Source organism: Zalophus californianus, chromosome 7, assembly GCF_009762305.2.
Source record: "Zalophus californianus isolate mZalCal1 chromosome 7, mZalCal1.pri.v2, whole genome shotgun sequence".
In the NCBI taxonomy this organism is placed as follows: domain Eukaryota; kingdom Metazoa; phylum Chordata; class Mammalia; order Carnivora; family Otariidae; genus Zalophus; species Zalophus californianus.
This window is the reverse complement of record NC_045601.1, coordinates 84,838,202-84,863,358: the sequence shown is the minus strand read 5'-3', so window position 1 is coordinate 84,863,358 and position 25,157 is coordinate 84,838,202. Positions and strand designations below refer to the sequence as shown.

General features: G+C 37.0%; 2 long non-coding RNA genes across 2 annotated transcripts in view; both read left to right on the top strand.

The window, feature by feature from the left end:
* The window catches only part of LOC113926713, a 139,123-nt gene that overhangs the window by 87,336 nt on the left and 26,630 nt on the right, over nt 1-25,157 (top strand). The window lies entirely within an intron of this gene.
* On the top strand, nt 11,800-24,151 carry LOC113926714. Its single transcript, XR_003521402.1, has 3 exons — nt 11,800-11,939; nt 13,097-13,253; nt 24,093-24,151. It is a non-coding gene; the product is annotated as an uncharacterized LOC113926714 (long non-coding RNA).

Below are 25,157 nucleotides of genomic sequence, written 5' to 3'. Positions count from 1 at the left end.
ATTCTGGATCATCAGTTTATTTTCTTTCTGTGCACTGAGGATATTGTTTATTGTTTTCTAGACTCTGGGGCTTCTGATGAGAAGCATAGCGGCCATTTGAATCAATAATCTTCTATATGTAATGTGTCATTTTTCTCTGATGATTTTCAATATTTTCTTGTTATCTTTAGTTCTTAGTAGTCTGACCCTGACGTGCTTAGGCATGGTCTTTTTCTAACTAATTAATTCTGTTTGGAGTTTTCTGAACTGCATAAATATGTAAATTTATGGATTTCACCTTTTTTTTTATGCTTTGAGGTATTATTTCTACAATGTTTTTCCTAGCTCCATTCTCTCTCTCTTCTCCTTCTGGGCCTCTAACTACCCATATGTAGACCTTTGGAAAGGTCTCACAGATCCCAAAAGCTTTGTTCTTGCTTAGTATAATCTTGCTGTCTACATTTTTTCCTCTCTCTTTTCTCCTTCTCCTCCTCTTTTTTCCTACTCCTCCACCACCTCCCTTCTTCTCTCTTTCTTCTCCTTCTACTCCTCCTCTTCCTTCTCCTCTTCTTCTTCTTGATTCAATGATTCTTATTGATCTATCTTCATGTTCACTGACTCTTTCCTCTGGTTTTTCCTTTCTGATATTAGATTCCTCAAGAAAAAATTTCAGATATTGTGTTTTTTAGTTTTGAAATTTCCATTTAGATCTTTTTACTGTTTCTAATTTCTGCTTAATTTTCCTATCTTTTCATTTATGAGAATATGTTCCTTTACCCCACTGAGCAAAATTATAATAGCTCTTTTGCAGTTCTTACCTGATAATTCCAACATCTGTGTCATCTCTGAGTTGACATTTCTTGATTGTCTTTCCTTGGGAAGGGGTCATACTTTCTTGTGTGGTGAATAATTTTGTATAATATCATGGTTGATTGTGAATATTATATTGTGCAGACTCTAGATTCTGTTATATGTCTTCAAGTATGTTGAAGTTTTTGTTTTAGTAGGCAACTAACTTGGTTAAACTCAAATTGCACACTTTCATGCCTTTAGTGGTTGACAATTCAGATATCACTTCAGTCTTAGTTGCAAGCTGCTTTCTGTTTGTTCCATGAATGTGTAGTTCCCAGATCAGCCAGACTTGAGCTGAACTTAGGCATAGAATTTTGGGTTATGCCTCTTTGGCTCTCCCTTTTCTTAGTTTTCTTTGGGCTCTCTCTTGCTTTGAGGCCTTTTCTCCTGGTGTAAGAAAGATGAGAAATGTTTCTATAGGAGGTTTAGCTGTTTTCTAGTTACTTAAGTTCTATTGTCCAGTCATTGTTGACTTTGCCTTTTTAAAAAATCTATTATCTTCTGTTTCACAAGTATAAATTCTCATTGTTTCTTGTTTTCCATCTGCTATCTCTCATAGTGATCTCTTTCACTATGTGCATTGCGGTTTCTCCAGGGTTAGATGAGAAAACTTAGAGAGTGATTTGTATATGCAAATGTGTATGGAAATACACTAAAGGATTTTCACTGGTACCAGATAGTCTTTCAGAAAAGGTTTTCTATATTGCATGGCTTGCTTTAATTCAGACTATGCATGTGTGTGTCTCAGGCCTGTTTTCTGTATTTCCCATTGATAAATATTTTCTACCCATGGCTCTGGGAAGTTGGCAATCTGTCTTGCTGCTTTCCTAGTCTAACACTTTTCCTATCTAATGCTTTCCTAGGGCCTGGTGTGTGCAGGTTTTCTCATATCTGTTTTACCTAAAGGGCATCCCTTTCTCTTCTAGGCTGCATATCACAAGTTCAATTCCAGCTCCCAGTGACCTTCCTAGGGCAAGTGTTAATGTCCATCCAATTCTTTTGTTAAGCCTTCAGATTCACCTCCCTATTACCACTCTGACCTTTTAGTTCAGCTCATCTACAGATTTAATTTTACAGTTGTGGGGCATTTCTTAGTGGTTAAAATGGGAGGGGGGTATTTCACTCAGCATTTTATGCAAGCATATTAACTTGAAGTCTCTTTTCTATTCTTTCCCATATTGCTGTTAATTAATAAAGAGACTTAGTCATCCCTTTATGAACTTTCCTATATTTAATATTTATTTTTGTTTCCACTACTCTCCTATAGTCCCCAGTCCAGGCTCTTGTCATATAACACTGGATCATTGCATTCAGTTTCTAATTCCTCACTCTATTGCCATTGTATCTCTATCCCAATCCATCTTAGATACTGCTGTCATAATATTCGTCATAAAAATTGCCTTTGATCATGTCAGTGCTCTCCACAGAAGTCTTTAGTGGCACTTTGACATCAAGTCCAAAGTCTTGCCAGCATAATATGACTCAAACATCTTTTTAAAAAATATTTTTATTTATTTATTTAAGAGAGAGAGAGATAGAGTGCGTGAGCATGCGAGCACGAGAGTTGGGGGGTGGGGTGCAGAGACAGAGAATCTCAAGCAGACTCTCTGCTGAGCATGGAGCCAATGCTGAGCTTGATCTCATGACCCTGAGATCATAACCTGTGACGCAAACGTCTTTTTAAATTTGTCACTGCTCTTAGCACAAATTCTGGATTTGGGGTGGAGTTTCTCTACTCATTGTCCCCTGAATTATGCAACTTCTTCTCATTACCATTTTACCTTTGTTCATAACATATCCCAAATGTGGAAAAATGTGGATTGCCTTGCCCCAGCCAATCAGCATACTTTTCCAAATAATATTCTTTCTTTTAAATAAAGTTGAAGGCTCTCTCCTTTCATGGATTTTTTTTCTGTGATTCTAGTCCATGTAAATTCTAATTCTATTAGTTGCTTCTGCAAATCTTTTGATGCTTGTCTGGGTTATTCATTCACTCTCTTTCTCACCCTCTCTCTCTCTATGTGTCTCTCTCTGTCTCCCTCTCAGTATGTAACATCCTTGAAGGCCAGAAAGGAGATAAGAAACTTTATTGTATGATGAAAATTTTATTCATAAAGTTTATTCTTAATAGTTACAAAGTGCCATGCACATAAGTATTTTTTTATCTAGAAAATGAGAAGATAAATTTTGATGTGGGAAAAAGGTACAAAAAGGGACAAGAGGTACAATCATAATTGTCACTAAAATCAAGAAGAAATTTGGGACACTATCTTGAGACTAAAAGCTGCTGAAAACCACAGCCACTTGATTTTTACCTACTTGATTAGCCATTGTGGTTGGGGCAAACCTCAGTCATTCCATGAAGGCATTTTTATTTAAAACAAAACATAACAAAACAAACAACAAAAACCCAGGTCAATTTTAAATCATAAATTATAACTGGTTTTAAACAGCCATTGCTTTTGCTATTCTTATTTTCAACTTCTGTTACACAAAAGATCAAACAAATAAATATGTCTATTATTGGAAGTGCATTATTTAAATAACACATTTATAAATTTTATCCACCAATTTCTAATCCTTCATAAAACATATAGTTTCTTGCTTTGCTGCAGGCTGTGTAAAAAATAGCCCCGGATTCTGACTGACCATAAGTTTAGCATCAGTGCACAGAATGATCTGACAAAATAAAAAAACATTTGACTGCATTGAGGAATTCATACTTAGATCTGGGGCCACAGCCTCATGTGCCCCACTAAGGACTGTGATCCCATTAGGAGTTTTAAAAAATGGTCATTGACAAATTATAGAGTCTTGAGGAGAAAGACAGTTTGATAAATGTGTTGGTAATATTCTCATTGCAGAAATGGTGAAAGGAATTTAGAGAGAATTTTCTTTTTTGTAGAAGAGGAATAAAATGAGAATATGTTGTTCAAAGATGCAAAACAAGGGTTTCTATGAGATCTTTATAGAGAGGTAGATTTCAGCTCCATGTGGCAACTCTATGGCAGACATTGTGATGCTTGCCAAATATTCAGTTCTTCCCCTATATTTCCTGGTCCCCTTGAATTTAGACAGTGCTTGTGTCTTATTCTGGCCAATGAAATATGAGCAGAAGAGATGGGTGTGACTTCCAGTGTGAGATGGTAAGTGCCCTTGATTCTCCAGTTTCTCTCCACCCCATCAAAGAAATGTTCCATAATGGGACCAGCCACAAAACTCCACAGCCTTGTCAGTCTGTGTCCAAGAATAGCTGTGCAAGCAGACACCCCAGAAACCACTAGCATCGCATCCCTTGCTCTCCAGGAAGGACTTGTAGCAACATCCATGTTGTTCTTTTAAGCCACTGGGATTTGTTATCACAAATTAATATAAACCATGTTTCTCAACTATTTTTCATCAAGGAGACCTTGAAGACATTTTTTTTTCTAATCACTGCCCACACCCAACAATGAAATTTTCTTAGTGGTATATATATATATATATATACATACAAGAATAGTAAGATTTTTGGCGGTACCCTTTAAGAATCAGTTTTCTCTATTAGGGGAAAATATAGTCCCCATTGAGTATGCAAGATATAACCCTGTATCTTGCGTGGTTCAGCAATGGAGTGGACACCTTTGAGATGGGCTTCCCCTAGTAGGAAATGTTCATCCAGAGGCCAGAAGAACATTTGCCAAAGATGCTTAAATGGATGTTTTTTAGTGCAGGAGACTGAACTAGGTAAATTCTTGTGTGTTCTTTAAAACTCTTATGTGACTTCGTCTTTGTTCCTAGAACATTTTCCTCTGGCTTCTCTCATTATAAGTTTCATAGTTCTTAATATTTCTACATTTTATGTCTTCTTTTTTTCTGTGCTTTGCAGTTCTAGGTTTTTTTTTATGAGGCTTAGTCCCTCACAGTCTGTTTTTCCCTTTATGTGCATAACTAATTCATTCTCAAGGTTCACTTTTAACTCTGTTTATATAAATTCCAAATGTATCTCTAGGACTGTCCTCTCATTTGAACTCTAATTCCGTATCTCCAGCTGTTCAAGATGTCTCTGCTTAGGTGTCCAGTTATTGCACAATGCCCTCACAGGAGCTCCAATTTCCCTCCCCACTCATTGAGATTTACTGAAGCCATGATCCGTGTGATTTAGCTTGAATGTGGTGTTATGAGTCCAGAAACACACTTCACTGGTCAACTGTAATGGTTGCAGTAATTTTCTTTTGGTCACTAAACATAATGAAATATGTAGCACTGCACATAAATGCTTTTTAAAACCCCGTTTTGTTTTTTTTTCCTCTCATCTACTTTGCCTCCCCTCCATGCAGTAACACCCAAGTATTTCTTTCCCCAAAAAGTCCTTCAGCAGCTCTAGGTCACACACTAATCTTTCCTCTCCTCTCCTACTTCTGCATCACAAAAGTCTAAATTGCTCTTTAGCAATAAACTATTCCTCCCTGGAGAATGTGGAAGGGAGAGAGCCTGAGCATTCAGAACTAGAAACCTCTGAATCAAGTAGAGGTAGGGGGTGCGCTGGGCACACATATATGTAAATCTTGCCATTTAACATTACCTATTTCTGTCACCTACTGTTGACAGATTCTGGTCCTATAATCCAAAAGTCTTTTTAAACTCTATTTTTGATTACACTCCTAGCGGACACGTGTTGTGGCGTCTGCCCAGTGCACAGATTCCCTTGTCTGCCTCCCCCCATCACACTGGTGGACTGTTGGTAGCTCATTTTATATGACATAATCACATAGGCCCTGGTCACAGACGATTAGACTCGGACTCAAACTGGACCAATCAGAATCTACTTCCAGGGACTAGTAAAATATGATTGACATGGTCTCTCTTGCCAGCTGGATCTATAACTTGTAAGCTCAAAAACTATTTGTACTGGCCGATGTTAAGAGGAAACACTCATTCATCTATAGAACCTCCATACCTCCATACCTCTGCAGGAAGGGCCAAATAGGAAGCCCCATACACTTTGGGGTATGTAATATTGTGATCTACAATATGAAATATATATTTGTTTTTCATACTCATTTCTGGCACAGAGCTTCTAAGATTCTTGGAATTTCTTAAGTGGTGAGAGCAGTAAAGGTGCTTTGACATTCCTAACAAACCCCTTTTAACCATAACTGAATTTATGCTGATGAGGTAACTTTTGAAAAGCACCTAAAGATGGTGGCTGGTTGCCAGGGGAACCAACCATGTGATTGGAAGGTTGGGACTTCAGCCCCATTCCCTGATCTCCCAGAGGGAAGGGAGCTAGAGGTTAAATCATGGAGAATGGTCAAATGATTTAATCAATTGTGCCTATGTAATGAAGCCTCTATAAAAAACCAGAAGGAAAGGATTCAGAGAACTTCTGAATTGGTGAATATGTGGAGATTTGGGGAGAGTGTCACGCCTAGACAGGGCGTGGAAGATCTGTACCCTTTTCTCCATACTTTGTTCTATGCATCTGTTCTACCTGGCTATTCCTGAGTTTTTATAATAAACTGCTAATCTTAGTTTTCTCTTTTCAGTAAAATGGCTATAATAATGACTTCCTTCTAGGGTTGTTCTAAGAATTACTAAGTAATGTTGAAAAACCATGCTGAATAAAGGCTACCTGAAGTCGAATCTGAATAGCCTAAAATAACCATTTTGACAATCCCTATTAAGTTTGAAAACTGTGCCTAAATGCAATCTCATGCAGAAGGCTAAAATGCATAAAAGTGGAGCTGTTTTTGTTGAAATGAGGGACAGGGTGAGAATAGGGAATTCTAGGAGCACAACTAGCTTAGACTGGATGTGCCAGCACAATTTCTAGGGCTTGGCCCAGAACAGCTTGAAACCACTGAGCTATAAGCCATTTTATCCTTGATCTTTTCTATGTATGACCTACCTATCAATTGAAACCATTTACCTAAAAATTATACTTTAGTGCTTCATAAACATGTTTTCACAAGAGGAAGGCTTAACATTTATTCCTTGGCTATCATCCATGGTTACTAAGTGAAAGCTGGTCATGTGTTAGGTTTTTGGTATTTTTGAAAAACTTTTATAGACGGTAATATATTTAAGTTTTCCTTCCATAAACTTTGAAACAATCAATCTTTAGAGATTAGTACTTGGAAACGTTTGTCTCTTTTGAATGGTTGTACTTCCTTTAGTTGGATGATCATTATATAATATATTATGCTTTGTTTTTTGCCTTGCCGGCAAAATTTATACTAGCTGCTCTTGGCCTTTTTTTTCATGCTATGACTGTCTTAATATCTCCTTTCTGGGATTATGATATTTTATCCTGATAATTTTAATAGCATATATATTATTGTGAACACCTTCAGTTCCTTTTGGCAATAGAAGATATCTGGATAAAAATTACTATGATCTAAATAATAGTGTGTAACTAATTGTAGACCAACTCTAATTCAATTTTGTTAGATATTTACATTTTTAACTATTTGCACATGTTTAAATTTCCAGCAAGTGAAACTACTGCTACATTCTTCTTTTACTGCCTTCAATTGACTCATTGAGTCAATTGTATACCCTTAGAAACTGCAGAAATCTCAGTGTCCTTGTCAAAAGTGCTACACCTGGTCAGTCAACAAAATGACCTTTTGATGAGAGAAGAGAATGGGAACAGGTTAGATCTATTCTGTTCACTTTGGAGTGATGTTATTTTATTTTAGAATATTTGAAAAACAGGTTCTAGTTTTGTAATGCCTAATGTTCATTTCAGAAAAAGAGCAAATGTTAACTTTTAGGACAAAGTGCCAATAAGCAACACCCAAAATATGTTGTTTTATTATTGAATCATTTAGAAACTATACTTCTCCTGACAATTTGCTGCTAACCTACAGTACACCATAACACAAATTAGTAGTATTCTAGAATAAGTTTATATGAATCTATCTTTTGATAGATTTATGTAAAATGATACATTTTAAAAAATAAGATTATATGACAGATAGCTTTAATTTAATCCGATTGTCGTGTAACCATTACTCTAAACCCATTTCCCTGCCAAAAACATTCATAACAAAACCAAAAAAAGAAGTCTAAAACTTTTAAAAAGATGGGCACTGAGTTTTGAATTTTAAGTCCAAGAGAAAAAAAATAAACAAAAATTAAGTTTGACAAATAGAGGCATCTAGGAGAAAATTTCAACACCTAAGAACAGATTAGATGATAAAAACTGACATTAGTAATGGATTGTGACCCAGCAGCATATTGTGGCACAATAAAAATAATGAGCTTAACACTTCCCTGAATAAATAAAGAAAAAATATTTTGCTTTCAGTGGGAAAGCAGAGGAGAAAACTTGACCTTTTGTATTTATTTGAGTAAATGTATATTTGGCACATTTCCAAAAAGACTTTGGATGGAAGAAAAGAACTACAAAAAGGCCTATGTTTAAATATCATGGTTGTGACATCCACTGACAAACACCAGGCCGTTCAGCCTGTCACTCTCCCAGCTGAGAACAACAAAGCAGAGACCTGAAGGAAGAGTGGCATGTCCGTAGGAACGCGCAATTTTCTGGCTTTTGTCACTGTGTCACACATTGTGTTTCTTTTAAAATTTGCTTTTATATTTTATACAAACCTCTCACGGATCTGGGGCCGGTGACAAGCAGTCTAGAATATACAAAATAAAAACAAAGTGGTGAAATTCTAAAATGTATCCTTTACTCAATCATATTAGGTGACGGGAGACATGTCAGTGTAGGCAGCATGCTAATGGTGCTGTTAGGGAGGCAGAGCAGAGCCCAAGACCCTAACCTTTAATCAGCTACACTTGCACGTTTTTGATCTGTCCCAAGTCAGAGCTGAATTTTTACAGTTTACCTCTATCTCAATATTTCTAGCCATCATCAACTAGAAAAAGAGTGAGAAACAATAGGAAAAGGGTTGCAAAAAAAATTGCAGCATCAAAAACTGTGTTTGGTCATTTTGGCAAGTGTTTTTCCAAATATTCTAAGCAAGATTGTCTGACCCAGAGCAGCATAACTTTGTTACCAAACATCAAAGGGAAGAAGTGTCTGCTCTGGTAATAACATCAACCATCACTGAAACACTTTTCAGATTTGATCCTTCTAATGCTCCTTCTCTAGCATAAAAACACAAATCCATCTAATAAGTACGAGCCTCAGAACATCTCTGGAATTTCTTGGAAAGAGGAGATCTCTTGCTGCCGGGTTTGCTGAACTGTTGGATATAAGCCTGGATCTGCTGGTCACTATTTTTGCCAGTACATGGGAGAAACCAATCTGCATATCTAGCTTAGAGTGCTGTGTACACAGTCAGTGCTTAATAGATACCTGACGGAATTTTCTTGGACTTTGACCTGGGAAACTGAATTAGCCCTCTATGACCTAAGGGCCTCAGTTAAACAACTCACTTGCAATAACCCACTATATTGGCAAGTGACAGAAGCAGACTCAAACTTACTTAGGGCATTTACTCTCTCGTGTTTCTGAAAACCTCAGAGAGTTGCAGCCAGAGACCAGATCCGGGTCATCAGATGCTGTTATCAGCAACCTCTATTTTTGTATCTTTTAGTTCTGCTTTCCTGTGTTTCCCTCTTTATCGGATAGGTTCAGGATGAGCTCTCTCATAGGGGACACCCAACAGCAAAACCACATGGGGGAAGCCTGGGGCAAGAAGCTGGCTTCTGGGTGCCACTGACCACCATGCACTGTGGGTGCTGGACAGCAAAGATGCCACAAGTGCCGCAGGAGCTGAGGCCCTCAGCTACAGAGTCCCTGGCTGGGAGGGCAGGGTGGCTGTAGGAAGCTGCTTGCTGCTGAGTGCTGCTGACTGCCGTGTCCTATGGAAGCTGACCACTGGAGATGCTGTGAGCACGGCCTACGCCTGCGGCCGGAGAAGCCACCAATGCGGCAGGAACCTGCTGAGCGAGTCTTCCGGAACCAGGAAGCAAAACTTGTTCTCCTGACACGGCTCTCCAGCAGCCTGTCATAAAGCTTCAGGGTCAGCTGTCAGAGGGAATTATTTAAAGGGCCCACATTCATTTCCACAGAGCAGGAAAACAAGGTGAATCTGGAGCTGAGAGGCAAGAAGTAGATAACCATCACAGAGGCACTGCAAAGCCGCATTTTGACTTCGGTGCTATAACATTATCTAAAGTGTGCACATCTTTCGTTTTCTTTGTTTTCCAAGTTTCTTTTCTTGTATGATAGTGAGGGTAAACATGTATTTCCACTCCTCGGGCAGTGTATCAGTGATTCCAAGCATCCCTTGACTAGCAGGGAAGGAAGAACTAGTGAGAGGCAGCATGGGTGGATTTCAGAGACAGGGATCAAGATTCAGACAATTTTTATTTTATATAGTAGTTTGCTCAACCATCCAAGGGAAGTGATTCATACTTTGCCGTTAGAAAAACTGATCCTCAAAAGGTTAATAACCTTTGCCATGTATTTACCTCAGCACATGGTGATGGCTTATTATTATATATTTAGTTTGGGAACATTAAAACAATGACTCATAAACTTCTAAAAATGTGTTTTAAGGATAACTTATAAGCTTATCTTAAGTGAACAACTGATTAATTTTCATAAACTGAACCCACTTGTGTAACTAATTCTCAGGGTTTCATAAACAATTAAGGTGCCAGAAACTACTCTGAGAATCTGAAGAAAGTTGAGGTTTCTTGTTCTTGAATGTGCACAGACACAAAAAATTTAGCTTGAAATCGCTGTGTTTTTACAGAACCTTAGACAAGATCCCCTACACAAAACACAAAATGAGTTTCTCCCTCCTATTGGAATAGAACAATTTCTCACTACATTTAGTTTATTAGTTCAAAGAAGAGGGAAAAAAATATTAAAGTGTAAATCTCCCATGACTTTTTGAATCACTAAATAACTTATGTGTGTTTTACATCTTAATTGACAATGTATATTAAATAATAAATTGGTACTAATTATATTGCCTTGATTAAAAAAGTAATGGCTTTTATTGATGTTTTTAAATGATAAATCTATAGATATATTTTCAGTTGAACACAAATTTCTCTTGGAAGATAGTTGAAGAAGTACCTTAATTTTTCTATACTGGATTTTTTTCCTCTTTCAATTCCAGTTTAAACAGCAATGTATTAATCATGATATTCTTTGGAAGAGGCTAATCACAGGTAGAAATGGTAACATTCTTGAGACTACATTTATGTTTTAAATTCTTCAATTGCTTGGATGCAATCGGACATTTCCAATTCAAGAAAGCATAGTTCGTTCATTAATCATAAACACAGATGCTATTAACTGGAAGTCATTACTTTGACCACCAGATGGAGCCAGTATTGTTTCAGAAATGCAGTGAGTGGATCCTGACATTTTCACTTTTTCCCACTATTTCTCAATGTAGAAGTTTAAAATTTGCTTTTGAACTTGATCAGGGACTTCAGAACTACTATTATTGATTGAATATATTCTTGTTAACTAATAGCTGTTCCCATTATTTCCTATAAGCAAATACCTAAATTTCTTATGTGAAAAATGAAGGGATTGTTTTAGGTGACTTTTATGTCTCTTCCCAATTTAGAATTCTCTTATACATGCTGGAAATGTTTTAAAAGTACCATTCAAAGTGCATTATGCTACTTAGAAGTCATTCTTTGATATTTTGTTGTTTTTGATATTCATAATTTTGACAGTCAGAACTATGTTACATATGAGAATTTAAGACATACTTTAGGGAATAAAATGGAGTAAAACAGAGGTGAGATACAAAAGACTCTTAATGTTATCCATTATGAAAGTCCATTGAATGTCAATACAATGGAGACGTCTCCATAATGTCGAGAGACTCAGTCCAAGAGAATACAAGTTTTATATTATATAGATGTTGGTTTCTGCTGCACCTTTGCTCTTCTTTCCTACCTTTTGTGGATAAGAAATATCTGTATTCCAAGACATTGATTTGTATAGTTTTTTTTTTTTCTTCAAGTTCCAACTTCACTAATCTTCTGTTCACATGCTCTGGCCAAATCAACGTTGGTGCCGAATATGAAGTTGCTGGTGAAAAGGAAAACTGGAACTGAGAGAAGAAGAAATTCCCCCAGAGTAGCAGAAAAGAGTTAATCAAAATGAGGCCAAGGTATCATCTTAGGAAGATTGTGTGTGTGCTGGTGACCAGGTGGTGAAAGAGCTCAGCAACCTTTCAAAGCCAGTAACTCTGGGGAACGGAATTCACACAATTAGCCTAAGCGTGTAGTGTGAGAATGGATTTGACAACACGTGTAAGGCAAGAACATGAAGTTGTAATTGATTTCACTGATAAGAGGCCAGAAGGGAAGCTGCAGGTGAACAATAGGAGAAGTTGAATGTTTGATGTTATATAAACTTAATGGGCACAGTTTGGAAACAGCGTGTGGTTTCCAGGTTACTGTCAATTACAATTTAAAAATAAGGAATGGTGGCTGTTGCTAAGATGGTATCTAAATTGAATTGGTGATGATTAGGCTAATGGAATATAAAATCTGTTTGGGGAGGCACATTCTCCAAATGTGAAATTGGGATATAAGCAAGGATGAAAAGGAATAAGGAATAAGAATACAAACTCAGGGGTGTTTCTGTGAGTTCTAATCCTTATGCTGTCCCGTCCAAGCCGGGTTAACTCAACTCAAGGCTTGTGTTATCTCATCTGGAAAATGGAATAAAAGCAATAGTATTGCAAATGGTTGTTGTTAGGATTAACTGAGATGATATGTAACCATAGTGCTCAATTTGTGATACCTGCTTATTAAGCTAATGACTATAATATCTCTAGGCTATTTGTTCCAGGAAATATTTGGATGATACTGAACAGCAAAGGACACCTCAGAGAAGGAAACAGGTTTTGCCAAAGGACTAAGTGCCTCAGTATGGCAGGAAAAAGTGTTCTGTTCAGGGAATAGAAGTCCTCTGGGGAAATACTGAGGAGAATAGCTGCTGCCCTCCAGGACCTGTATTTACTAAATGAATTGCCTGTGGGTCTACATTCCTGTTCTTGTTTAGTAGCAGGGATCCTTCAGAAATGTTGCTGAAAAATCTGGAAGGAGTGGACAAGAGTCCTTCCCTCTGTACCTCTCTAAAGCTTTGTAACTTGAGAAACGGTCTACTTCTTAAAAGGGCATTTCACTGGTAAGGACATTTGATTTACAGAAGGAAAAGAGATATGCAAATGTAATAATCTGCCAGAAATATAATTCTGCTAAAAGCAAAATGTCTGAAAATTCTTGACTTTTCCATGAGGACATTTTCATTGTTCTGCAGATCGAAGAAATCATTCAATGATTGGAAAGTTCCAATTTAATTTATGAACAGGTGTGGTGCTACGGATAGCAAGCAATTAGATGACAAGGGATGGGTCTTGGCACTGTGGGACCCCAGCAACTCCAGCAATGAAGAAGGACATGTGAGCCTGGCCCAGGTAACAGGCCCCTTACTACAGTGGGATATAGGCTGATCGAAAATAATTTCTCAGGGGCTTAAGACTATAGAGTATGTCAATCTGGTTTGAAGTCATTCTTTTAAGAAATGTAAGGGAAGCAGCAATTTATGGTGTTTTATTGGAAAAACTAAAAGTAAACTTATATCTTAAAAAATATATTTTTCTAGCACCATATGAAAAGTGGCTAAAAGAAGCAGCAGTGCATGTGTATACCGTGACATACTCCTGTGCTTAAATCTGGTCTTACACTTATTTCCACAGAGAAGCGCTAGGGTTCCTAGGAGAGCATGATTCTATCATGAGCAATGCAAAATTCAAAATGAACAAAGAAGCTCTTATTCTTGCTGGAAAGCAAGCAACCTTTCTCAAGGATGATGGGGGTAGTGCTAAAGAATAAGGGACAACTTAATGACACTCCTTTTGGCCAAGTTCTAACAACTTGATCAGAATTAGAGGAAATCTGTATTTTTTTTTAAATATCCTTGAAAATTCAAGAAAAGTTGATATAGAGGGCACAATAACTCCAATAGAAAAGAAAGGAAAATACGGCGGTGTGTATTTATTTTATTGATTTTAATAAGGAAAGGAATACTTATAGATGGGTATATAGGTGTGCTATTAAATTTATCTTTATAAAGTATAGATATGCACTTCTTTGTAATAAAAGCTTTTTTTAAAATTTTGATTCCAGTATAGTGAACGTACAGTATTATAACATGTAAGCGTTATATTCGTTTCACCATATAATTGTGGGTTTATTTCTGGGTTTTATATTCTCTTCTATTGATCTATGTATCTATTTTTATGCCAGTACTATACTGTTTCAATTACTACAGCTCTGTAATATAACTTAAAGGCTCCGGTTTTGTTTTTCTTCTTCAAGATTTCTTTGGCTATTTGGGGTCTTTTGTGGTTCCTTACAAATTTTAGGATTGTTTGTTCTAGTTTTATGAAAAATGCTGTTGGTATTTTGATAGGAATTGCATTAAATCTGTAGATTGCTTTGGGTAGTATGGACATTTTAACAATATTTGTTCTTCCAATCTAGAGCATGGACTGTCTTTCAATTTCTGTGTATCATTTTCAATTTCTTTCATCAGCGTTTTATAGTTTTCAGAATATAGGTCGTTCACCCCTTTTGTTAAGTGTATTCTTAGGTTTTTTTTATTATTTTTGGTGCAATAGTAAATGGGATTTTTTTCTTAATTTCTCTTTCTACTGCTTCATTATTAGTGCATAGAAATCCTGTGATTCTACTAATGCAGTTCTAGTAGTTTTTTGGTGGAGCCTTTCAAGTTTTCTATATATAATATCATGTCATCTGCAAATAGTGGAAGTTTTACTTCTTCCTTACCAATTTGGATGCCTTTTATTCTTTTGGTTGTCTGATTGCTGTGGCTAGACTTCCAGTACTATGCTGAATAAAAGTGATGACAGTGGACATCTTTGTCTTGTTCCTGACCTTACAGGAAAAGCTCTCAGTTATTCCCCATTGAGTATGATGTTCTATATGGTCTTTATTATAAGTTTTTCATATATAGCCTTTATTATGTTGAGGTATATTCCCTCTAAACCCACTTTGTTGAGAATTTTTATCATGAATGGATCTTCTACTTTGTCAAATGTTTTTTCTACATCTATTGAAATGATCATATGGTTTTTATCCTTTCTCTTATTGATGTGATGTATCACATTGGTTGACTTATGAATATTGAACCACCCTTGCCTACCTGGAATGAATCTCACTGGATTGTAGTGAATGACTTTTTTAATGTGTTGTTGGATTCAGTTTGCTAATATTTTGTAGAGGATTTTTGCATCTGTGTTCATCAGAGATATTGGCCTGTAGTTCTCTTTTTCTCTGGTGTCTTTATCTGGTTTTGGTATCAGGGTAATGCTAGCCTCATAGAATGAATTTGGAAGCTTTCCTTCCTTTTTTATTTTTTGACATAATTTGAGCAGAATAGGTATTAACTCTTCTTCAGTGTGTGGTGGAATTCCTCTGTGAAGCTGTCTGGTCCTAGACTTTTGTTTTTTGGGAGTTTTATGATTACTGATTCAATTTCATTGCTGGTAATTATTCTGTTCAAGTTTTCTTTTTCTTCCTGATTCAGTTTGGGAGGTTATATGTTTCTGGAAACTTATCCATTTCTTCTAGGATGTCCAATTTTTGGCATATAATTTTTCTCATAATAATCCCTTACAATTGTTTGTATTTCTATGGTGTCGGTTGTTATTTCTCCTCTATCACTTGTTATTTTGTTTGAGTCCTCTCTCTTTTTTTTAAGAGTCAGGGTAGAGTTTTATGGGGACAGGAGAAAAAAAAAAAGAGAGGGAAGCAAACCGGAAGAGACTCAACTATAGAGAACAAACCTGAGTGTTGATGGAAGGAGGTGGGAGGGGGATGGGCTCAATGGGTGATGGGCATTAAGGAGGGCTCTTGTTGTGATTAGCACTGGGTGTTCTATGTAAGTGATGAATCACTAAATTCTGTACCTGAAACCCATTTTACAATATATGTTAACTAACTGGGAATTAAATAAGAAATTGAAATATAATAAAAAAAAAGAGTGTGAGTAAGGGTTTATCAATTTTATGGATTTTTTTCACTTTATTTTATTTTTTTATTATGTTATGTTAGTCACCATACAGTACATCATTAGTTTTTTTCTTCATGAGTTCTTTTTTTTATTATGTTATGTTAATCACCATACATTACATCATTAGTTTTTGATGTAGTGTTCCATGATTCATTGTTTGCATATAACACCCAGTGCTCCATGCAGAACGTGCCCTCTTTAATACCCATCACCAGGCTAACCCATCCCCCCACCTGCCTCTCCTCTAGAACCCTCAGTTTGTTTTTGAGAGTCCATAGTCTCTTATGGTTCCTCTCCCCCTCCGATTTCCTCCCCTTCATTCCCCTCCTGCTATCTTCTTCCTTTTTTTTTTTTTAACATATAATGTATTATTTGTTTCAGAGGTACAGGTCTGTGATTCAACAGTCTTAATCTTTTCAGAAAACCAGCTTCTGGTTTCATTGATGTTCTATTTTTTTTTTTTTTTTTTAGTTTCTATATCATTTATTTCTGCTCAAATCTTTATTATTTCCAAACTTCTGCTGGTTTGGGGTTCTGTTTGTTCTTCTTTTTCTAGCTCCTTTAGGTGTGTAAAGTTAGGTTGTTAATTTGAGATTTTTCTTGCTTCATGATGTAGATCTGTATTGCTATAAACCTTCTTAGAACCACTTTTGCTGCATAACAAAGCTTTTGGACCATTGTGTTTTCATTTTCATTTGTTTCTATGTTATTTTTTTTTTATTTAGTGTTTGATTTTTTTCGTTGACCCATTCATTGTTTAGTAGCGTGTTATTTAACCTCCATGTATCTGTGGTCTTTCCAGATTTTTTCTTGTGGTTGATTTCTAGTTTCATAGTGTGTGGTAAAAAAAATGCATGGTATGACTTTGATCTTTCTGAATTTGTTGAGACTTGTTTTGTGGCCTAATATGAGATCTATTCTGGAGAATGTTCCATGTGCCCTTGAACAGATGCTATTTTAGGATGGAATGTTCTGAATGTATCTGTTAGATCCATCTGGTCCAGTGTATCTCTTAAAGCCACTGTTTCCTTGTTGATTTTTTTGTTTGGGTGATCTGTCCATTGATGTAAGTGGGGTGTTAAAGTCCCCTATTATTATTGTATTACTATCAATTACTTCCTTTATGTTTGTGATTAGCTGCTTTATGTATTTGGGTGCTCCCAATTTGGGCACATAGATATTTACAATTGTTTTATCTTCTTGTTGGATTTTGTCTCCTTTATTATTATATAGTGTCCTTCTTTGTCTCTTGTTACAGTCTTGTTTTAAAGTGTATTTTGTCCAATGTAAGTATTGCTACTCTCATTTTCTTTTGGTATCCATTTGCATGAGAAATTTTTCTCCATCCCCTCACTTTCAATCTGCATGTGTCTTTAGGTCTGAAATGGGTCTCTTGTAGGCAGTATATAGATGGGTCTTACTTTTTTATCCATTCTGTCATCCTATGTCTTTTGATTGGAGCATTTAATCCAATTATATTCAGAGTAATTATTGACAGATATGTATTTATTGCCATTTTGTTACTTGCGGTTTTATTTGTAGTTTTTCTCTGATCCTTTCTTCTCTTGCTCTCTTTCACTGTTTGCTGACTTTCTTTTGTGATATACTTGGATTCCTTTCTCTTTATTCTTTGCAAATGTATTACCAGTGTGATTAGTGGGTATTATTAGATTTGTATATAACATCTTATGCATGTAACAGTCTATATTAAATTGATGGTCACTTAAGTTTGAACTCATTCTTTACTCCTCCCTTCCCCACATTTTAGGTATATGGTGTCATATTTTACATCCTTTTATTTTGTGAATCACTTGACTGATTTTTATAGATATAGTTATTTTTACTACTTTTGTGTTTCCTACTTTCATACTCTTATTTATGATCTTTCCTTTCTACTCAGAGTCCCCTTTAACATTTCTTTCAGGGCTGGTTTACTGGTCATGAACTCCTTTAACTTTTGTTTGTCTGAGAAACTCTTTATCTCTCCTTCTATTCTGAATGATAGCTTTGCTGGATAGAGTATTCTTGGCTGCAGATTTTTTCCTTTCAACACTGGAATATAGCATACCACTCTCTTCTGGCCTGCAAACTTTCTGCTGAAAAATCAGCTGATAGCCTTATGGAATTTCCCTTGTATGTAACTGTCTTCCTTTCTCTTGCTGCTTAAAAAAAAATAGCTCTTATCACTACTCTTTGCCATTTTAATTACTACATGTCTTGGTGTGAACCTCCTCGGGTTGATTTTGTTGGGGGTTCTCTGTGCCTTTTGGATCTGGATATCTGTTTCTTTCCCCAGATTTGGGAAGTTTTTACCTATTATTTCTTTTTTTTAAAAGATTTTATTTATTTATTTGACAGAGAGAGACACAGCAAGAGAGGAAACATAAGCAGGGGGAGTGGGAGAGGGAGAAGCAGGCTTCCCGCCGAGCAGGGAGTCCGATGTGAGGCTCGATCCCAGGACCCGGGAATCATGACCTGAGCCAAAGGCAGACGCTTAACGACTGAGCCACCCAGGTGCCCCATACCTATTATTTCTTAAAATAAATTTCCTGTGCCCTTTTTTTTCTCTTCTCCTTCTGGGATCCCTAAAATGTGAATGTTTTTATGTTTGATAGAGTTGCTGAGTCCCCTAAGTCTATTCTCATTTTACATTTTTTTCCCTCTCACCTGTTCATCTTGATTACTTTCCATACTCTGTCTTCCAGGTCACTAATTTGTTCCTCTCCTTCCTGCACCCTGCTGTGTATTCCATCTAGTGTATTTTCACTTTCATTTATTGTGTTCTTCATCTCTGATTTGTTCTTTTTTATTTCTTTTTTAAGGATGTCCTCCATTCTTTTCTCGAGTACACTGAGTATCTTTATATCATTACTTCAAATTTTATATCAGACACATCACTTTTATCCATTTTGCTTAGGTCTCTTACTGTGGTTTTGTCCTGTTCTTTCATTTCAGACATATTCCTCTGTCTCTTCATTTTGTTTTAGCTTTTTGTATCTGTTTTCTGTGTATTAGGAAAGTCAGCTAAATCTCCTGCTCTTGAAAGCAATGGTTTTATGAAGAAGTAGGTGATGGGTATTAAGGAGGGCATGTGTGGTGATGAGCACTGGGTATTATATGCAACTGATGAATTGTTGAACACTACACCAAAAACTAATGATGTACTATATGCTGGCTAATTGAACAATAATAATAAAAAAAAAAAAAAGAAAAGGTCTTTTTTTTTGTTTGCTGTGCAGTGTCCCCTGTTCCCCAGAACCTGGTGCTTCAGGAGGTGTCTCCTCTGTGAGTCCAGTTGTGTACAGAGATTCTCTTTGCCTGTTGTGGGTAGTGCTTGGTCCTCAGCTGGGGGTGGGGTTACAGTTTTAACAAGGGACCCACTGGTCTGCTTGTGAATGAGACCTGCTGCTGCCACTGCCTCCAGGATCGGGACCATGCAGGACACTCAATTTTAACAAGGTGTGTCTCGGCTTCTGCAGTGCCTGCCACCATTGCTGCCACCAGGACCAAGCCCCACAAAATGTGTGTGTGTGGGTAGATGTGGTGTTGGCAAGATTTATGCAGGTGTTCTGCCGGGGGGGGGCGGGGCATGCACAGTGCAGGGACTGAGGCAAGCATGACTGGAAATGCCAACATCTGCCAATGCTGGGTGTGTGGGGGGGGTGAGGCTTGGTGTAAACAAGTTTGGTAGGGAATGTTGGCTCTGCACTCGTTCCTGTAGGTGGCTGTGTGTTTTATTCTGGGGGTGGCAGAGGGAAATGGGACCTGCCAGCTCCTTTGCTCCTGAGAGAATCTCCCTCTGGGCATGCTCTGAGATGAGTAAATGGGTCTCCCTCCCATATGGCCCAGGTGTTTTTCAACTGCTGCTTCTATAGTGTATCTCTGTGGGCTGTCTGTTGTGCTGTCTCTTTAGGGGCAGGACTCAGCTTCCTTTTGCCCTCTGGGCTTTCCCAGAGCTGAGCCTACAGATTTTTTTAAATTCTAGACTTTATGTCCCTCTGGTTGTAAGAACTCACAATATTTGACCCATCTTGTTTCAAAGCCAGATGTTATGGGGATTCATCTTCCCCTGTAGGCTGTCCCATGTGATAGTGTGTTTCTTGCCCGTCTCCATTGCCTGCAGCTTCCTCCCACTCCCTACTGTGTCTCTGCCCTTCCTACCCTCTTCAATGTGACCTCTTCTCCGCCCTTAGTTGTGGAGTTTGTTCTGCCAGTTTTGGGGTCATTTTCTGGGTTACTTACACTGATATGAGTATTATCTAGTTTTATCCATGGGACGAGGTCAGGACAAGTTAGGGTCCTCTTACTTTGCCATCTTCCCAGCCTATTTAGATATGCACTTTTATTCTGTGTAAGTAGGAAATGAGATAAGCCAAACACACTGGGAAATGTAGGCACAGGACCAAGCATCTAGTGCTGGTGAGTATACTAAGCAACCAGGTAGAATGGGGTTTAGCATGTATCAGAAGGGGGGTATCATGTAATTACCCAGGAGAAAAGAATAAACATTGGGGGTACTAGGATAATGGATTAACTAACAAGACATATGGGAATCAATAATAGGTCAAACTCTATGCCTTATATTTTGGAAGATGAAACCTCAATAGTTCCTCTAATAATATGAATATAACAAAGTGTATGTGAGCTTCTTGATAATGCTAACAGACTAGGTCTATACAGCGTGATGATATAAATTATAATGAGATGGATTGCATTAACCATGCAAGAATTTAAAATCCATAAAAACGAGTAAAGATGCCAGGTTGCAAAAAATGTAGGTGAAAGCATTGAAGTTAAAAGATCTAGTAACCTAAAAAATCAAGTTTAAGTATAAAAAGCAAAACAAGCAAAAAGCTCAGACAGATGACTACTAGTTCAGATGTAACTTACTTTGGGGAAGCAATTAGATTCTTCAACTTCTGCCAAAAATCAATTGGTTGGTTATCCAAATCCTGGAACCTCAACTAATCTGAGGCATTAATTGAGGAAGGGGGAAGTAGGTTAGGTTTCAAAAAAATATATATATACAGAAGAAGGTATATAAATAATAATAAGAAAAATACAAAACAATGGAGAAATACTAGAAAAAATAAATCCAGGTCTTAATTCTTACAAAAAGTAAGTTAAGTAAAAAAGTAAATTTTATATTCATTAGATTTGTACACATTTTGTTGTTTTTGGAGTTTAAAAATATTCAAAAGAAGTAGTCATAGTAAATTTGTAACTATTGTTTACATCATTTAAGAGATTTAAAACAAACTGAGGGTTCTAGAGGGGAGGGAGGGTGGGGGATGGGTTAGCCTGGTGATGGGTATTAAAGAGGGCACGTTCTCCATGGAGCACTGGGTGTTATATGCAAACAATGAACCATGGAACACTACATCAAAAACTAATGATGTAATGTATGATGATTAACATAACATAATAATAAAAAAAGACTTTAATCAACATTTAACTGTTTAACAAAATTTAATTTTCATAATTTTGTTAATTGGGTATAAGTTTAATATGTTGAACATTCAGTAAAAATGATGGTGGGTATTACTTTCAAAGCACAAAATATCCTCCTAGATAATAACTAAATTAATCATTAAGTTACATTAATGAAATCATTAATTCAGTAATTTAATTCCAACACTAGGGAATGAAGACTATCAGGAGCAAAGTTGGTTTGTAGTGATCAGTGACCACCTGGTGTTCACAACAAGGGCTCAGATCTGAAGTGGACTTAGGGGGTGGGATCACAGGCAGAGACACTCAGCCCAGTGTTGTAATTTCTGCCATTGTTGGTCAGGATTGGTGAGAAGTGCTGTAAGATGGCAGCTTCCTTTCTAAAAAATCATTTCAAGCTCTTCCTGAAGATGTGTAACAGTGAGGGAAGACTTTCTACCCTTTTATGTTTTGTTTATTTCTTGGTTTTTTCATTTCTGAACATGAAACATGGTTCTTATGGATAATATGTATAGGTTGAACTGGGGTGAGAAGTGAAGAGGCAAAGGCTAGTGCTCAGCCAGGGCCCTGTCACTATCTGCAGAATGAGTCTGCGTGACAGGATTTCAAGGTCCATTCCTGAAGCTGCCCTGTATTCTACACAAGCAGCTTTTCAATTCAAATTCTAAATTTAATGCTTGATCTGTCATCCTGACAAACACAGCATCATTACTCACTTTTCTGCCTTGGATTGCAAAGATTTTCAGCAGCTTGAATCAAGTAACATGGAAATTCTTTCTGTTTCTTCGCTATTATAATAACATTATTTTCATGAGAAAACCTTCAACTTCTCTGAGCCCTCTGAGAAGGCAGACAAATGACTTTTTTTGTTCTTAATCCCCACAGCCTTATTCCCAAAATTTGCCCCACAAAACTAGTCTCAGAGTATTAAAATTATTTTTGTTCAAATAGTTTTGGAAACTACTGGATTAAACATGATTGAAGATATTATCTTTACTATAAAACTTTATTTGGCCAAGGAACCATTTTTAGGATAGCTACTTGTAAGTCCAGTGCTCTGCAGAGCATATCTTGGGAATTGCTATTTCCAGTGTCTTTCCCACTCCTAGTGCCTGGAAGTCTGGTTGAGGGCAAAGAGTAGATCAATAAATAATACAAATAAACAAACAAAAAGTTGAAAGTAAACAAGATCCATCATCACATGATAGTGAAAAATAGTCAAAGCAAAGCAAAACAAAATGAAACAAATTCCTGTCCACCAAAAAAAGCAACCAAATGGAAACAGCAACAAAAAAGTACACTAAGGCAGTGGGAAAACCTGGCTTCACAAGTGTTTCACTGCTTATGAACCATGTGCAGGCACTGGGGTCTAGACCATCCATGATCCTAGGTTCTTTGCCTGCCCAGCTAAACTAATAGTGCTTTGAAGGATTGTGTTGAGGGCTAAATGAGATTACACAATGTAAAGTGTCTAATACAGTGCCTATTACATTGTAAGTGTTCAATAACTAGTAGGTTTTCTTAGGATTTTAATACAATCATAATCCAAAATGTTCTTTTTTGATATGTTAAACGTCCTTGAAAAAAATCAGACTTTCTCAGATTTTCCCGCTATAGAGCACAACAAATGTCTCTAAATCTAGTTTGCTGGAATTAAAGTAGTGCAGTTGCCAAACTCTCCAAGATGTTTAGGTGAGTCCTAATTTTAAATGTTTATGTAATTTGATTAAAGAAAGACACTTGGTAAAGTCAGGATATGCCGAAGTGACTAATTGTTCAGAAGTGGCAGACTTTGGGGGGATACTCTACAGTACAAGTGTAAACCACTAAGAATTGATAGATCTCTCAGGTTTGTACTCACAGTAGGAGGGCTCAGAAAGACTCAAGCATGAAACTGGAATAACAACACTGTGTTGGCTAGATTACTAGATTCTTGGGAGTTTTTGGCTGGGGCAGTAGGCTGGAATACTAGATTCTTGGAGGTTTTCGGCTGGGGCAGCCTTCCTCTGAAAGTAAAAATGATAACACAGTAAATCATATTCTAAAGTTGGCTTGATGAGAGGGAATCATAAAAGGGAAGTGGCTCAGTTAATCTTTGACAAATGAGGCAAGAATATGCAATGGGAAAAAGATAGTCTCTTCAACAAATGGTGTTGGGAAAACTGAAGAGTTACATGCAAAAGAAGGAAACTGGACCACTTCCTTACACCACACACAAAAATAAACTCAAAATGGATTAAGGACCTAAATGTGAGACCTGAAGCCATAAAAATCCTAGAAGAGAGCACAGGCAGTAACTTCTCTGACATTGGCTGTAACATCTTTCTAGATAAGTCTCCTGAAGTAAGGGAAACAAAAGCAAAAATAAACTATTGGGACTACATCAAAATAAAAAGCTTCTGCACAGCTAAGGAAACAACCAACAAAACTAAACAACAACCTACTGAATGGGAGAAGATATTTGCAAATGACATATTTGATAAAGGGTTAGTATCCAAGATACATAAGGAACTTATACAACTCAAAACCCAAAAAACAAATAATCCAATTAAAAATAGATAGAAGAGGGCACGTATTGAATGGAGCACTGGGTGTTATATGCAAACAATGAATCATGGAACACTATATCAAAAACTAATGATGTAATGTATGGTGATTAACATAACATAATAAAATTAAAACTAATGATGTAATGTATGGTAATTAACATAATAAAATAAAATTTAAACAAAACTCTTAAAAGTCTTTATTTTTAAATTGCTTTTAGCATTAAAAACAAATAGAAGACATGAAAAGATATTTCTCCAAAGAAGACATATGGATGGCCAATAAAAAGATGCTCAACATCACTCATCATCAGGGAAATGCAAATCAAAACCACAATGAGATATCACCTCACACCTGTCAGAATGGCTAGAACACAAGAAACAACAAGTATTGTCAAGGATGTGGAAAAATAGGAACCCTCGTACACTGTTGGTGGGGATGCAAACTGGTGCAACCACTCTGGAAAACAGTATGGAGGTTCCTCAAAGAGTTGAAAATAGAGCTACCCTACGATCCAGCAATTGCACTACTGGGTATTTACCCCAAAGATACAAATGTAGGGATCCGAAAGGGTACGTGCTCCCCAGTGTTTATAGCAGCAATGTCCACAATAGCCAAACTGTGGAAAGAGCCAAGATGTCCATCGGCAGATGAATGGATAAAGAAGAAGTGGTATATATACACAATGGAATATTATGCAGCCATCAAAAGGAATGAGATCTTGCCATTTGCAATGATGTGGATAGAACTGGAGGGTGTTATGCTGAGTGAAATAAGTCAATCGGAGAAAGACATGTATCATATGACCTCACTGCTATGATGAATTCTTAATCTCAGGAAACAAACAGGGTTGCTGGAGTGGTGGGGGGTGGGAGGGATGGGGTGGCTGGGTGATAGACATTGGGGAGGGTATGTGCTATGGTGAGCGCTGTGAATTGTGCAAGACTGATGAATCACAGATCTGTACTTCTGAAACAAATAATGCAATATATGTTAAGAAAAAAAAAAGAAGAAGATAGCAGGAGGGGAAGAATAAAGGGGAGTAAGTCGGAGGGGGAGACCAACCATGAGAGACGATGGACTCTGAAAATCAAACTGAGGGTTCTAGAGGGGAGGGGTGTCGGGGGATGGGTTAGCCTGGTGACGGGTATTAAAGAGGGCACATTCTGCGTGGAGCACTGGGTGTTATGCACAAACAATGAATCATGGAACACTACATCCAAAACTAATGATGTAATATATGGTGATTAACATAACAATAAAAATAAAAACAAAACAAAAATAA